We start from the raw sequence: 16,536 nt of genomic DNA, 5'->3' as shown, positions 1-16,536 counted from the left end.
TGTGTATCTGTGAGGCAGGCGCTAGGTAGGGCTGCATCATGCCGTGTCTGGGTGCTCATGAGCGTTCACTTTCCACGTGTCAGGAAGTATCCGAAGCCACTTTCACTCCATTCAAGATCACAGCTCGTTCCGCCTCACGCTGCCTAGCCTGCACTTCTAAACAATAACTAGCTATTGTCTACATCGCATTTTGCCATTTTACGTTGATTGCTTATTGGTTGAGATCTCTGATAACTCGATTTCCATTGATGTTAAATGCCTTTTAACTTATATCTTTTATCTATGGACAAGAAAGTCATATTGTATATTTTTATACAGTGAAGATGCTGTCTTGTAAGATTAATACTAATTTCAGGCGCTATTTCTTATGCGGGTTCATTGACCGAGCTCTTATCTTGTATGCATGTGTGCATCCACGTGTGATATGGCGGTGTGTGCGGCTGCGCCTGCGTCTGTGCTGTGTACTACTGTGAGCTGCACATTATTATGCAACGCTTATGTAGCGGTTAAGCCACATTATCGGAAAGTGCATCGAAATGTATATTTAGTTGTAAGATTGTTTATTATTGTGTAAATTCGAGGGACGCGTGTGCCATCTTTAATTTTAGATTAACGTAACGAGTATTAAGTATATATTTACTTCTGTAATTGGCAAACTGCTACTTTTGCTAGTATTGTCTAAAGATTCACAGAAAAATATTATTGCAGTAAATTAGGGATACATTATGTATTATAATAAATGAACAATCAGTGAAGAGTGAAACGATAAATAACTATGTAATCAGAGGTTAAGATAAAAACACGTGGTTTCCGTGTAATGTAATGTACGATCAATTTTTCATGCTAGGTTTGCATTCTTTCAGACATTTTTATTTATTTACTATATTTTTTTGTATATGTTTTTATAATAATAAGTAAAGATAATCTAATTGGTGGATACTTAAACAGTTTTCAGTAGCTACAGCGTGAATAGTCAACAGTACAGTTGAACTGCGCGTGTTCACTAATACTACATTTTCTATGAATGAATGTATAAATGCGTGCACGTAACCTCAAAAATACATAAATTCCTACAGACTGCAGACATCACGACCTCAGTCAAGTAATAAAATAAATAATTCTAAATCATGTTCCTTTTCTTTATGTACAAGTGTCTACCTATGTGTCTATGTGCACAAGTCAACATGAAACATTTAAAAAAAGCGACACAATTATTGTTTTATAGACAGTAGAGGTATCGTGTCTCCGGACAGGTGACATCTATCAATCCAACTTACGAGTATCTAACACGTAAAATGAGAAAGTAAAAGCACGTCGACAAGACTGTATCCTTTGACAAATAGTCCCTGAAGGGAGAAGGGCGATGCCCAAATATTGGGTGAACAACCTCTTAATGCTTTGAGGAGACATTTTATTTTTACCATACCACGCGTATCTATGACTGTGGGACGCAACAGAATTTGGACATGTTTACAAAAAGTTCCATTCGAAGTTTTTAATAGAGCGAAGTAAGGCCACACAATTTTCAAAGTCACGCGTCGAGATTTCCCGGTGCGTTTACCTAGATACGAGAGCGTTGTTTCCTCGGAAGTGCGTCATTGTCGGGCTGCCGAGTGACACACACGTTTATTATAGTTCGTCGGCTGACAGCGTATGAACGAAAATATCGGCGTTATCAACGTCTAATTATAGAGGAAACTCCGCTCGAGTCAAGGGTACGTTAACTCCTCCAAGTTCAAAGGTCACGGAGGTCAGGGCTGAAACGAATTCGCCACAAACTTCACAAACAAAATCTATTCTCTCAACAAACGTTGAACTTACTTTTGTCTGCTGGGATTCTGGATAGGATTACTATTCCGGTTTCGGGGTCGTTTGCATACAAAACTCCGCATAACAAGCATGTACAGCCGTATATTTGTCTACACACAGAAATCATTATTCATGTTTCCTCTTTCTTAACAACTGCATCAATTCCTGTTGGCCTGATTGCTATGCTTTTATCAGAAAATGGTGACATTTCGACAATGGTTTTCCGGCGGTAGTATCGGAGCGAGTTTGTGTGCGTGCATGCGTGTTGTCGCACGGCCGACCTGCGCATGTGTGCGTCAGGATCGCGTTACAGCTGAAACTTGGGGCGCCTGCCGAAAAGTGCGGTCGTCGACCCGGTCAGGAGCCCGGCCGTACAGCGCGCGCAACCAGCGTTGATACATTGTCTAAAGTAACAGTGACGTAGTCTTTGAATGAAAAGCAAATATTTGATGACAATTTGTATACGTGCTCATTATTAATATTTATTTTTGTTGCCAAACTGCTGTTAATTGTATATTATGAGTCATAGAAACGTTTTATTTTCAATGTGTAATTAATTTATTGATCATTTTCATCAATAACAATCAACTAGTTCTTATTGTTACTAAAACACGCCTTCAAATAATAACCAGTCCTTGGCTACATTATTAATTTTTTTAAAGAAAATACTTCTACTAAATTGATTTCATACGAGTTTTACATAAAATACCGTACCATTTCCGTCTATAAATTAGCTTAATTCATAATATTTTCATTAGAATGTACAAGCAAGCAAACAAGTAAGACACGCCTCCACACGAAGTACCGTACTTCCCTACAAGTATCACGAGCGGGCGCGCGCGGTACACGGCTCGGTGATATATTTTGGTGACATTGAACCGAGTCCATTGCCAACGACCTCACTCCTCGGGGAAGCGCGGTTTGCGTAATCGCTCCTGCGTACTGTACGCAGACCCCGACATAACAATACGCACACAGACAACGTACACGCACACTAACACAACTACTCGTGAACTCTGATAACATTTTATAGTAATAAAAATTAAATGTAGAAATTTCGTTGAGGGCGTTTCAAATGTGGAAGTTCGTTAGTTTACTCTCACGCGGGTTCAATTTTAATTTGCTGTGTTATAAAATCTTTAAATGTCAGTTGCACTTACATATGTAGTTATACTTTGACGATTTATAACAATGTATACGAGTGCTTGATTCATACATAAAAATGTATTCGTGCCGCCATTACAAAAGAATAAGGAAAATGTGGTATTGACCTGTTGCCGTAGAAGAAATGTTGATCAATATTTTTAGTACAATTTACGTCTTGTAATATGTATGAGATACTAACTTATTGATACATGTAAATAAATACTGTTTTTTGTGTTTCATGTGTATACCTACTGTTTTATATAAGAAACCTACGTCAATCCGATTAAAATATGGAATATCAAAAAATAAATTAGGGAATTTCTTTACATTTTTTTCCCTACCATTTAAATAACGTATTATGAAGCATTAAAAGAGAGAAGCCCTACACAAAAGGGAAATTACTTCCCCTATTTTGTATTTGTATCGATCTTTCTCTCGTCAATTTTATTTTCGGCAACTTGTTTAATGTTTATGAATCATACCAAATTAAATCGACTGCTTAAAGTAATGATTCAGAAGAAGGGCAAAAAGATAAGCTCTATGGACCTAACTCTTCTCGCGGGTGTAGTAACAATCGACTGAAAAACTACAAAACTGATAAACCTGAACCTTAAACTATCGATTTCTTTTTCTTCTCCTCTAATAATATCTTCTGATTTATTTCGTTGCGGGATTCAAGACTGTTCATTCATGTCCCTGGGAAGCACCGGACTTCCGTGTTCCTGTGTTTTCATGCTTGTATCTTCTGTAGATGCTGGCTTATAGGAGTTGCAGCGGTTGCAGGAGGTTGTGGCGGGCTTGTCACATAAAAAATACCTGAACCTTTTAAACTGCTGTGAGTGACTCGCCCGTCAAGCGTGGATATTGAAAATGGAGCAAAATTGGATGGATTCGGGAGATAACATCCTTATTTTAACTTTAAGGTAAAAAAGGTAGGTATTTATAATTACTTTATCAACGTTTTCACTGTTTCTCATTTTAACGCAACCCTTCAATGTATTCTAGAAATCTTTGTTTCAAATTGTCAAATTGTCAAGATTAGTCACGGAATTTCTAGAGCGGACTGGTAATTTGACATTCTTCAGATCTTTTGTGACTCATTAATGTAAGAATGCGATTAGTGATTACATGATTAGACACTATCTAACAACCTTCAAACGCAATTACTTGATCTACCCAGCCATTGAATTTGATCTCAAACCATTTTGCTGCGTCCAATTCGAAATGAAAATAAATTGCATTATTGAAAAAGGCGACTTAGGTTAGTAAGTCTTTCATATCTTTATTCAATCTGCACTACAATTTAAGCAGTTATAATTTAATACGATATGCAATAGAAATTCCTATTCTTTTAAACTTACATTACACTTTGGAGGATCATGCTACAACCAACTGCCAGAAATGCCAAGCAGAAAACAGAATAATTATATTTTTTCGAAAGGGAAAAGAGTAATTTCTAAATATCTTTGTAACAGTCAAATTAGTTTCACAACCTTATACGGGATACTAATGGCACATTAGATCCCAATCGGGAGAAACATATTAGGTTTATAGGCATGCACAGATTGTTTACTAAACAGTAAATATTCAAAATCTAAAATAGAAAATGTCTGTATGATAAAAGTAAAAACGTTCTTCCATTAAGTATCCAAATTAGACAGACAGGATAAAAAAACGTTACGTTAACGTAAAGTCAAGACATGTAGACTTCTCATTGAATAAAAATCAAGCCATCATCATGCCCCCGTTACAAAAAAAGGCAAAGAAAATAAATTCTAAATAGGTACTGACGTCTTTTTCGGTATACGGTCGACGAACTTTCTTTTCGAAAACAAATATTGTTATGTTTGGCACTTCCCTAACGACTCCACTGATAACACTAATTAAGTCAATGTTTATGTAAGCAAATAATTAAACAATACTATCGTAATTATTATAACTATTAAAAGAAATCGCACTATGACCGTTAAGATCACGAATTATGAATTAATAAACGAAGATTCATTTACATCCACAATTTTAGTGCGTGAAATAATATATGGCCTGAAAAATTTAACTGACCTTAATTTAATACAAAGGCTTATTAACACTTAATTCTAAATTAATCCTATATTATTAATGTTAATCACATATTAAAAACATTGGGTTAATACCTAAAATAAGACATTACACACCCACACACACACACACAGACACACTTTTCTTTTTCCAGCACTTTAACCTATTAAGATGCGCAACTCAAGCATGTTTGTCCCAAAACTGAATGTGATTGGCTATCTGTCAAATATTTTTTTACTGGGTTAATCACTGATCACTTTACATAAATCCTACCTGAACTTTCTTAATTATTACGTTATTCTTATTTTGAATAATGTGCACACTAAAAATATACAGACCAATAAATAAAAATTGCTATAAATTTATGTTTTCGTTTCTATCGCCATTTAATATTTCATAGTTATTTTAACTGTCAGCGATATTATTAATTAGCTAATTGGTTCTAAATTATCTTTTAATTCACTTAAGGCGAAACTCGGTTAATGACCCCTGACTCCGGAAATTGAGACTGCAAGTTATACCGAACTGCTGGCAATGTAACGGTACCATTGAACAAAAGTAATTACTTGTATTTGATGCTACTTAATGCTCCAATAGACTGCACCTAGAACGCTATTCATAGACTTTTCAGTTTTATGTGAATGACTAACTAACATTACTGTATTCTATGGCACTGACACTTTAAAATTATTTTGGAAGACAAATAACTAGAGCAGTTATATACAATATCGGTAGATTTTTACTAGATGGAATAAATGATCTAGAACCTAAACTACATGTTCTCAAGCTTAAAAATACCTAAGCACTGAATAGTGATAATATCTCAATAATAATAATGTTACAGCTAATATTTTAAACTATTCTGAAAAGTTTTCATTTCCCAGTAAACGATTTTATTATAAATCGGCTTATTATGTAAGTGTATATTTTTAGCATATATTTATGGTAATTAATTCCTAAAAGTATAAAGAATAAATTGAACGCTTATAGCGAAAATGTCTATTTATAGATACGGTTCAAAGGGGCGGAAATAAGAAGATTATTCTCTATGGCAACACATTATTTAGGGAAAACGTTGTAATTGCCTGGCAACCCGACGGACATGGGATTACTCCTAGCATATCAAACATACGCGCTTAGCTGTAAGCGTGTACTTTGGAAAAATACAATTATTATAACAGAGGATTGATTTTGTATATGAAGATTGTCTCACATTTTATTATTTCGATTGTTTGAATTACAGAAAAATCTGCCAATATAAGTGTGCAAAGCAGTTTTTAGATGTATAATGAGCTAAATAAACCATCCTTCGATTAATCAACTTTAGTTTAGATTTAAGATACTTTTAAACCTTTTTCTGTTCTTATAATATAATATATCTTAGATATTTTATTAAAGTCTTGCCTTCGTCAAACTAAATTGTTACACTAGAGAGTAATGAATTAGGAGCGTCTGTTTTCGTTCACCTTAATACTACGAGGTATCTAGATACCTGAGTACCAGTGATCTGGTATAATTTATGTAAAATTCCGCAATATTGCGACTTTCCATGCTAAAAGTACAAATGTTTTAGTTAGCAGTGTACAGTTCGCTCAAGGTCTTGCAGGGCGCGCCGTTGTATTGCCCCCGCGAGGTGCGCTCGCCTAGACCGCGACCACTTTCACTCTCCACTGAGACCATTGGAGACCATTATAGAACCGCTTACACTTGCTGGTACAGTCGCATCACTGTTTAGTTTCATAGGTGAAACCTGACACGCTGCACTATATGCATTTCGTATTTCATACATCCTTGTCGTCGTCTGCTGCTGCAATTTTTTCATAAGCAGGTGTCCGATTACGAGATCGAGGGAGGTCCGGTAGATAACTTTGTTTACCAAGTGTATGAAAGACTACATACAATACAAATGGCAGACTCAATGATTTTCTCGATAGTGTAAGAAAAACAAATGTACGCAGATGTCAACGACCGCACGGTGCTCGTAAGATTCGGACAGATGAAGAGAATAATTTGCCATCCACATACTTTCATACAGTCAGATTGCAATTCACATGCTGTGAATTTTAATCATAATTCCGAAATGTACTGAGACGAAATGAGAGGTCGGTACTGATGCGTGATCCCGACGATGTTGCATAAACCTGTTGAGACAATGATGCACAAAGAGTGGTGCGAACACATGTGCAGTGTGGTCGCGTGAGGAAAGCGTCGCTGGCTCGTGTGTTGCGGGTCTGATTCCCGGCGGAAGGGTCCCGGAGGAGCGCTCCAGGCGGGGTGGTGCGGCAGTGTGCCGGTCAGTCACCGCTCTGCCGGCGCGCCGCGCGCTCGCTGCTGTGTCGTCTTGCGCCGCTCCACGCCGCGCTGCTATTGTTCCGAGTAGCCGACAACTCCTATGTTTATCTGCTACCCTGGTACGCATGGCACGTCTAGTATGAACTTGTGACGTGATCTTTCTGTTTTTCAGACTAGTGCATCTATCTTTCAGTGGATTGTGACCGTTTATGTGTAAGATAGTGGAAAGTGACTTACTACTGAGGATTCTTGTTACCGAGGATTTTTATGGGATTGCTGCAGAGGACACTTCTGCAGTGAAAATTTCAGGTTGTTGTTTGAAGTCTATGAACAATTATAAAATTTAAGATGTGCTTAGTAAACAAATATAATAATCGTACATTCGTTTCGAAACGTTTGACATCGTCACACTAAAAAAAAAAATTCGTGCAAGACTGAATGAATCCCCGTATAGTCTTGGAGATGTTCGATGTTACCCAAAAATCTGAAAGTTAGTTTTCATTCAGTTTCATAATGTTATGTTTATCCTGCCGCTTGTTTCCCTGAAGTTGTTGCGATTGTTTTCACGCAGTTTTCCGGGCAGTTATTAGGCTGTCACACAATAATTTAAAACTAAATAACAATAATTAATTACATGACAGCGTGATTAATATATATTCGCATTTTCTATATCAATATTGATGCATTCATTCATTATAATTACAAAATTGTATTTGTTTGCTCAAAACAATAATAATCACCTAATCTTCGTGATTTTTGATATATATCGCTGTTATTTTCAGCCGTTAGAGTTCATTGCTCATTTTTTATCTATTTACAAAATGTAAACAGTTTTGTTCTTTAAATAATATGTATTTGTTTACTTATATGTGACATCACCAAAGGTATTAAATGCGGTATGTTAACCACATTTCCTGTGTGGCTTTAAAGGACCAAATATTTTATCGGTGTCAAAACACAATGATTTGTTTACTAATTACTTTACTTAATTTCCTTAAAGAAACATGATTACAAACAAAGTTTTATTTATTTTGCTTATTACTTACTTGAAATTTATTTTCAAATTAGCAATACAGGAGCTTGTGGAAAAGGGTGAACAGATAAAAACTTTTCAGGAATTTTCTCCTTGCTATTAGAAATTTTCTCTTAGCTGTCGTATCTAGTATTTGCAATAAGCAGTAAACATATTTAGTTAATTATATGGATCAGACTCTTAGCAAAATGCAATAAGTATTTAAAATAACGTTCAAAGTTTCGTGTTCAATTTACATTAAATCTTTAAAGAGTTTCTGTTCACCGCGTCTCATTTTAGTGTTGTACATATTACAAACTGAAGTATATATTTTCCTCACAGCCCTGAGAAAACCTTACTTTGGCTCAGCACCTACAGAAATGAGGGAGAAAGGCTGAACACATACCTTGGAGGATTCAGAATAACAATGTAAGTACTAGCTGTAATGTTTTACTGCCGAAACCCTTTTACAGTCGGGTCGGTACTCTCGACCCATCCGTTATGAAAGGTGAAATTCGAACGTTCTTTCCTATATTGGCCGATGGAAACATCCAGTTTACGAGTACCTATGTTCAATCGATTGGAAATGTTATTAGAATGTTTTAATTTTGAGTGTGTAGTGCTAGATAAGTTTTAAATATCTGATTTGTTTATACTAACACACTATTCTTTTAACCTATGTTAAGATGTAGAGTTATTTTTTGTTAAATATTAGAAGCTAAAGTTATTATTCCATTTACAATTATTTAATAGTTGTCAAAATTTTATGTCACTGAAATAGAATAGCGTGTCAAATACTGCAGTTAGTATATGAAGTGTTTTTAAGTTAGGTAATAATTAAATATTTTAATGAGTAGCAAACGTAACCTATAAAATGGGCCAACTACAATATTCTGTTAGTCTGAGGTTCATACGATGTCGTTATATTCTGATGATGGAATAAACAATTATACTTTTTATTCCAAGTTGCAATTTTTAATGGATACATAATGTTGTGTGTTGCGCACTCCAACCTCGATTTAGAGACAAGAGATGGACTGCTAGATAATGAATAAATTGTCCAAGTCATCACTGGTGTACTCACATATATAGTATATAGTCATAATGTACTGGATAATATATTAATATCCAAATATTTGCAATACTTTACCAAATTAATAATAGATATTATGAATTGTTAATTGTGAATTCTCCAAATTATGTGGAGACGTTAATAAAATCTGCAATAAAAATCAAGTTAATGAGGATACCGAAACATTGATTACCGATTTCCAAATTTAAGTTTGATGACTTTAGTCTGCGAATCCAAAATAAAACAGACAAAGAGCGATTCTCGGTTATTCTATTACTGAAATATTTTCGTTACCAACCACGTGAGCTAGAGCATTACTCTGGTAGCAATGCTCCTGGCTATAAACAAGACAATGAAGTCATCGTGACGATTTGAAACAAACTCGATCATCCATTGCAGCGTCCACACCACGTCACTAGTTACGTCCAACAGTCAAAATGACGCGAATATATTTTTAAACTCATGCGCATGACCAAGGTGTATGCTTTGAAGGTTACCCTTTTTCGGAATTTGTCCACAACGGTTGTTTGACTAAGTGAAAGGTAAAGAGCATTTGTGTATAACAACGTTTCCAAAATATTTTTAAGAAGTACCTACTTACTTACCAAGAAGTTCAAGATATTTATCTAACAAAATATATAAAATATTTTCGAGAAATACTAATGAAAAAGTTTGCTTATGCTTATGTACCTACTTATAGTAATGCTTATTTTAAAAAAAACATCTAAAATTCTTTAAGTATAGGCCAATATAATATGCTCATGAATGCATTTTTGAAGTCATAAAGCGAACCTAATTGTATCTATTTGTCACCGGATGAATGACGTCAAATGTTACATAAAGGTGTCCCAATTTGTTTATTATTCGCACGATGCATTATTTAAACATTGTATGCACACTGTCATTGGTGTTGAGTACACTGAGCGCAGTAACCAGAGCTATTAATTCACTGATATTTCGTTAACTATAGTTAGATAAAGTGTGATATTTTAATATAAGCAGTATAACCGAAAGCCTCGTGATCAAAGCACGATTCATTATTTTAAACTTAAACTTGACAACAAATAAATTCCTCGATCAAAACAATTTAACAGTCTAGACTAGACTATGAAGCAATTTACAAAGAGGAGATGCCATAATGTGATTGTGCAATGTGACACAAAAATCGATCCTGCCCAATGATATTTATTATAAGTAAAAAGGTGAAGATAGATTATAAGTACTCAGAATATGGTACAATAAAATGTGGACAATTGGCAATTACATTGTTTTTATAGTAGGTATAGGACCGCTAGATGGAAAATAGAGAAGGGCGTGGTTTGTAACGTCCCACACTTCTCACAAAGTTTCCCACATTAAATTCTGTTATGACATCTCCTCTTTGTATTTGCTTCATAGTCTAAACCTTCCAAAAGGTGAACTGATCTTTTTTTACTAAAATGTATAATAAGCTACTATAAATTCTGTACACAAATTGTCAATACCCACCCAATTAATTACACACGAATTTACGAAGACTCTGAATTTAATTAAAATCTTGCAAACGAAGCTGTGAATACCTTTATTAAATGTTTATAGAGCGAATATTGTTCACAATTAACGGAGAATGCACCTGCGTTGTTTAAAAGAGGTTCGTATTAAATGAACATAAGTCGCTTCCAGTGATTAATCACAATAATATTGTAATACTTGCAGGATTGCACATTCTCCGGAGGTCGTTCAACTCTGTGACATGAGATAATATCATATTAGACCTTTGTGCAAGCACGCGTTTTTGGAGACTTCGTCCGGTATGAACTATAGACCGTACGCGAACTGCATACGTCACATTTCCTTTAAGAATTGACAAATAAGAAGTTGTTTCTAAGAAATAATGTGATATTCTGAGCTGCGGACTACCTAGCGAGTTTACCGGGGCTCCGGCTCGAAAAGCAGAAGTAGGAACGGGGTGTTTTTTAGTCAGTAAGAGTCTGAAACTCCCTCTCGCCTCGCCCAAAGCGGGAGAAGACATTAGATGATTTTCCCCCTTAATAAAAAGAAATGATGTGATGAAGATCACAGTTTGTTACGCTACAAATAGCAGATTACAATCATTGAATTCCGTTAATGCTTTATATTGTTACTTGTTCAGTGTTTGAGATGAAGTTTAAATGTACAGCATGTTTTAGTCTTGTTTTAAATTGTGTTGTTTAACCAAATACCGTAACATTTCTTAGACCATGAACTTGCTACTTCTCACAAAACACAGGGAATCTTAAAAGTACTATAATGGACTGAATTACTGAAAATTGGAGTTTAACATTTGACATGAATAACTATAGAATTTAAAAAACGAGTCCATTGGTCATTGGCTACATAAGGTCACCACACTAACGGAAACTGTAATTAGCCAATATGCTATACTACAAATATCAGGTTGTCTGTGAACTCGCCTAAATAACCTCAAATTGTCAGTCAGTGTCAATCAGGCGACCTAGATCCAAAACTAATTTTCTTCGTCGTTTAAATAAAAATCAAATATTTGAGACATGGAACTGACATTCCTATGTACGTAGGTAATGAGTATATCTACAATGTATGTAGATATTTTGAAGCTAGCTAAGTTAAACGAAAATAAAGAAAAGGTATTAAAACTTTAAGCAATCTATTTTCGTCTCCATATTGCTATGGTAACAAGTAACTTTATTACACAATGCATTACAAAGTACTTTCAGCCAATTTGCATGCGACAAATTGTACTAAACAATATATCGCTCCAAATCGTTTTCTCTTACAAATTTTCACAAAGTCTAAACGAGACCAGTCGTTGTCGGTGCCACAACGACCATGTTCAGCCATAACACACCGCACTTAATGGCGGTAATTATAAACAAATTGGAAGAGCTTTCTAAAGCATTTTCAATTCTCTCAGGCGACTTTTACTGACACACTCATAGTTTCAGTTTCATTTTCATCCGCAGATGAGCCATTTCTCTGTCATTGAATAGCATATTATTGGGCTCACTTGCACGTTCTCAATTTTAGATATTAGTTGAAACTATAAATGTGTTCTAAACAAATTTATTCTGCGAAACTATTACCGGCCAGTATATACACGCACAACGCATTCTGTGCGTGCTGTGCGAGCAATAATAGATCTATTAGTGAGAGAGTCATGATATGGAATTGCGTGGCGAGACTCGGTGCATTGTTGCAGGAATAATGCACTGACGGCAGTAGTTTACGAGGTCTTTCACCGGCCACATTATATAGGTCAGTTAGATTAGCAACGCTCCCCGCGCTCGCAACTACTACTTGTGGCTATCGCTATGAAATTATGGATTTTTCTATGTGATTAGAAATTAATACATGAAGGCAACAACGTTAGCCTGGTTCTTTGGCGAGAAATCGAATAACATTTCTATAGTATGAGCTGCTTTCAATCCAACATCTAACGTGACGCTGAACCTATTACATGCGTTGCTCCCAAACATTATAAATCGTCACACCTGTGATGTTGGAGGGTTTGTTAGACAGAGGGTTGCCATTGTGCTCTTGTAAACATGAGGGGTCGCACAGCTAGGGAGGCGAATCTATGACCAGTAATTGAGCACAAGTTCAAACAGCATTTATCTCTAAATATTTTTGAAGATTTACTAAACGTTGACCTCAGAAATGTAGTATCTCAAGAATGTTGTGTAATTTATATACTAGTAAGCAGCAAAACAATTTGCTCTATTTATTGGAGTAAATAAATACTGATATTGTTTTAGACTTGTATCATGACGACCAGATCTAGAGCGGAGGCGTATCACGAAAGGACAACTTGCAGATAAACCAAGGATATCCTTGAGAATAAGCTACAAAATACAGTCGTAAACTTAGCTTTCTTATACATACGTACTATATCATTTACCTTATATAATCGTACTACCCAATAAAATAATTCAAATAACCAACAAAAATAAGTGTAAATAAGAAAAACTGATTGTTAACTTTTATTTTTAATTTATTTTAAGAACATTCAAGTTTCTTACAGAGTCACAATGTGGTCACATATAAAAGTTACAAGATATTTACAGGTTGGAATAATAGATTCTAGACATTAAAGATAGAACAAAAATGTGATTGCACTTGCTACTTAACACGTCATATTAATTTAAGATGTTAACGTAAGTAGCAATCTATTTGTAGAAGAGAACCAGTATTTACATATAAGACGGCGACGCTCAAATTCTAGGTTAACGATTTCCTACGAGCGACGCTCTGCTCCTAAGGTCTACTGCGCCCTCGATACGAATAGCATTGTTTCTACTCCTTATCGACTTATTATTGTAGCACATATTATACTGCCATTAATTTACTGTTTTCATGTCCCACATCTATGCAATCAATGTTACTTCACTGATATGCAAACTTTATGTGCAACTTTACTTTTCTATTAATTAGGTTACGTGAATTTTCCCTTCGTTATCATAACTTAGAAATAGGCAATGATTAGGAATCTCCTCTTAAAAACCGTAAACGAAATTTCTAGGAAACTACGAGTGTCTACGACCATTTCTCCGCCTGAAAATGTTACGTTCATCCCTTTTAATCAAAACAAAATTGTGAGCGTCTTCGTTCCTTATTATTACGGTACTTTGCGAAAATCTTTTATCATTCAACACATCTATACCTATTACACAAAAAAGTATTTCTAGCTCAACATTTCGAGAACACGAATTTTAATAATTGGACAAGTTATCGATACCGGGATTATCACTAGATTGGAAACTGTATAACGCGCGCGGGAAATTCCCGAAGGTTCCTCGGAGACAGAATGGATTTATTGTGGAAATGATGGCGGCCCGCAAGCCTCCAGACCAGGCCCGCCCCACTTTCAGGAGGTCGCCGCCCGATCGTGAACTCTGCACTCCGTTCGATCGCTGCCGCCCTCGTGTTTTTATAATTTGAAACATTTTCGGCCTATGCATGATGCCTTAAATATTTGCTTTCTTTGATAATATCTAATATTCTTTAATGTACCTCTATAAAATATCCCTAAATTATATAATCGTTTACGTTTCCTATTGAAGTAAATAGGCTGCAAAAAATATCGCTAATGAGATTCGAATGAACTCTTGTGCAACAGTATTTTGACGTCATTATAGTCATTCATAGTTGGCAACATATAAAGTTCATTTTAGTGGCTCAATGTCCTGAGCTATGAGAAAGATTTCGTCAGCCACCCCATTGCGATTCGGCCAACCGCACGAGTCTGTGCGATGGGGTCAATGTCCGCGAGTGGTATATAGGTCAAATGAAGGCGCCTCGTCGTCTGTGTTATGTCAGCCAGGCTGTGCCACGGTAATGGTACGCGAATTTGGCTTTAACTACTCTTTTAGAAAACTCTTTCAGAACTAGTTCCTAAAACAGGTATTGTCAATTTTACTCCTTATTCTTTCGTGACTTTTACAATGTACACGGCATTCATACATCAATTCACAACCGGTTATTTTATCATGAATTATTTATAAAGTCGCCAGTTGTACAGAAGGGGTTAAATTATAACTGGATTATGGAATATTTCATGCAAAATATATCCCGACCAACCTGGATTAGAAAGCTAGACCGTTAGAACCTATTGTTATTTAAAAAGTAACATTTGATATTTTGCGGCCTCACAATAGCCGGGCTAACGATGGTCAATGAACCCGTAGGAAGTAGAGCTGGTTTAATTGTCAATTTTCCACATGTCTGAACACAACCTTAGGTTCGATGAGATACCTTAATTCAAATGCTTAGCAGCTGCCACGCATCATGAAGCAGCGATCACTTAACCTCATTTGGTGGTTAACTGCATTATAAGGCGGCCAAGTATAAGAGGGCTCGTGTGGTTATGACGAACACTAGAGCAGTGGCCGTCTTTCGGTTTAGTGGGATTATAGTGATGCATAGAGTGGTCGGCTGCTGCGCGCGGGCAAAAGGGAAAGTGTTCCGAGCTTCCTGCTCGCACGCGGAAGCGTTTAGTTTACTATACGTAACTGCATTTCGCGTCGTTGCACCGACTAGTGTTGCAACATCTACCGATGAGTCTAGTGTGAAAGGTATACTTGTCTGTGACACTCATTTATCAGTCTGCGAGTCAAAAAGCTATTTATGTGGATACTGCCTGGAGGTGTTGCCAATACTGTACTGGATAATTTTCAGTAGCGTATTCTGATACACTCTAAAAATTAAATATATTTTTAATAATACTTTCTCTCATCTTTGCTTGTTTTAAATTCATATAAATCGAAGCATACAAAATATTCGTCAATACAATCAAACATCGAAGTTGATTAACAATCTTGAATCTAGGATTAACAAACCTCAGAATCCGAGCATTGAATTGAAGCTTACAGCAAAAGTTTGTCGAATATCCGCCTACGGTAGGCGGTATAAAGGAAACCCTAAGCCGCTTATTAGACCCGACGGCACAAACTACTGCACTCGACTGTTCCGAAATTCACTTCAAAGTTACAAAATATGCGAATCAATAAATCAAAGAGAATTAGGCTAATTACAGAGTATCGGCGCTAGTATCGTCTCGAGGCACTCGCTCATCATCAACGGTTTTACTTTCGTTGAACGGTCCCGTCGCGTCATGCACTCTCGCTGGAACAGAAACAAGTCATCATCGTGAACACTCAGCACGATATTATATCTTATTGTTTACGAAATTGCTACTAGTTTACTATCACGAATTTAGATGAGAAAATTGCTTCGTAATTTCTCAATTTTCGTGAGACACTATTACCTACCTACATATTACAATAAAAGTGTTTACTTAACATTTGATGGAATATTAAATTTCACAGGACGGTCATAAAATTTGTTGAACAATAAATATTGAAATGGCTTAATTAATTCTAGTACTTTCACTTTGGAACAAGCTTTAACAAATGAACAGTCGTACGGACGATCACAGTTAAGATAAAACAGTTTCATTAATAAACAAACTAATTATTCCGTTACACCGACAACAAACACGCATCCGAGATCGTTAATCGCCTGTATTCATTACCGTGGCACAACAAAACGTCGGTGTGAACTGTGGCCAGCCGTGCAACTCGACTCTTCCGCATTTGCCTTGCACTTTCTCCGCCTCCGCTGCGCTTTGAATGTTTACTGCAGAATTATTTTG

At 36.0% G+C, this 16,536-nt stretch overlaps 1 protein-coding gene across 1 annotated transcript in view; it reads left to right on the top strand.

The window, feature by feature from the left end:
- Positions 1 to 7,328: 7,328 nt before the first annotated feature.
- LOC118262489 (hormone receptor 4) overlaps positions 7,329 to 16,536 on the top strand; it is a 98,797-nt gene continuing 89,589 nt past the window's right edge. Inside the window, exons 1-2 of the mRNA XM_035573903.2 lie at positions 7,329 to 7,614; positions 8,660 to 8,746. The gene's annotated coding sequence lies outside the window, so the exon portion shown is untranslated. The remainder of the gene's footprint in view (positions 7,615 to 8,659; positions 8,747 to 16,536) is intronic.

This window comes from Spodoptera frugiperda, chromosome 12 (genome assembly GCF_023101765.2).
Source record: "Spodoptera frugiperda isolate SF20-4 chromosome 12, AGI-APGP_CSIRO_Sfru_2.0, whole genome shotgun sequence".
In the NCBI taxonomy this organism is placed as follows: domain Eukaryota; kingdom Metazoa; phylum Arthropoda; class Insecta; order Lepidoptera; family Noctuidae; genus Spodoptera; species Spodoptera frugiperda.
This window is presented reverse-complemented; position numbering and strand designations above follow the sequence as displayed.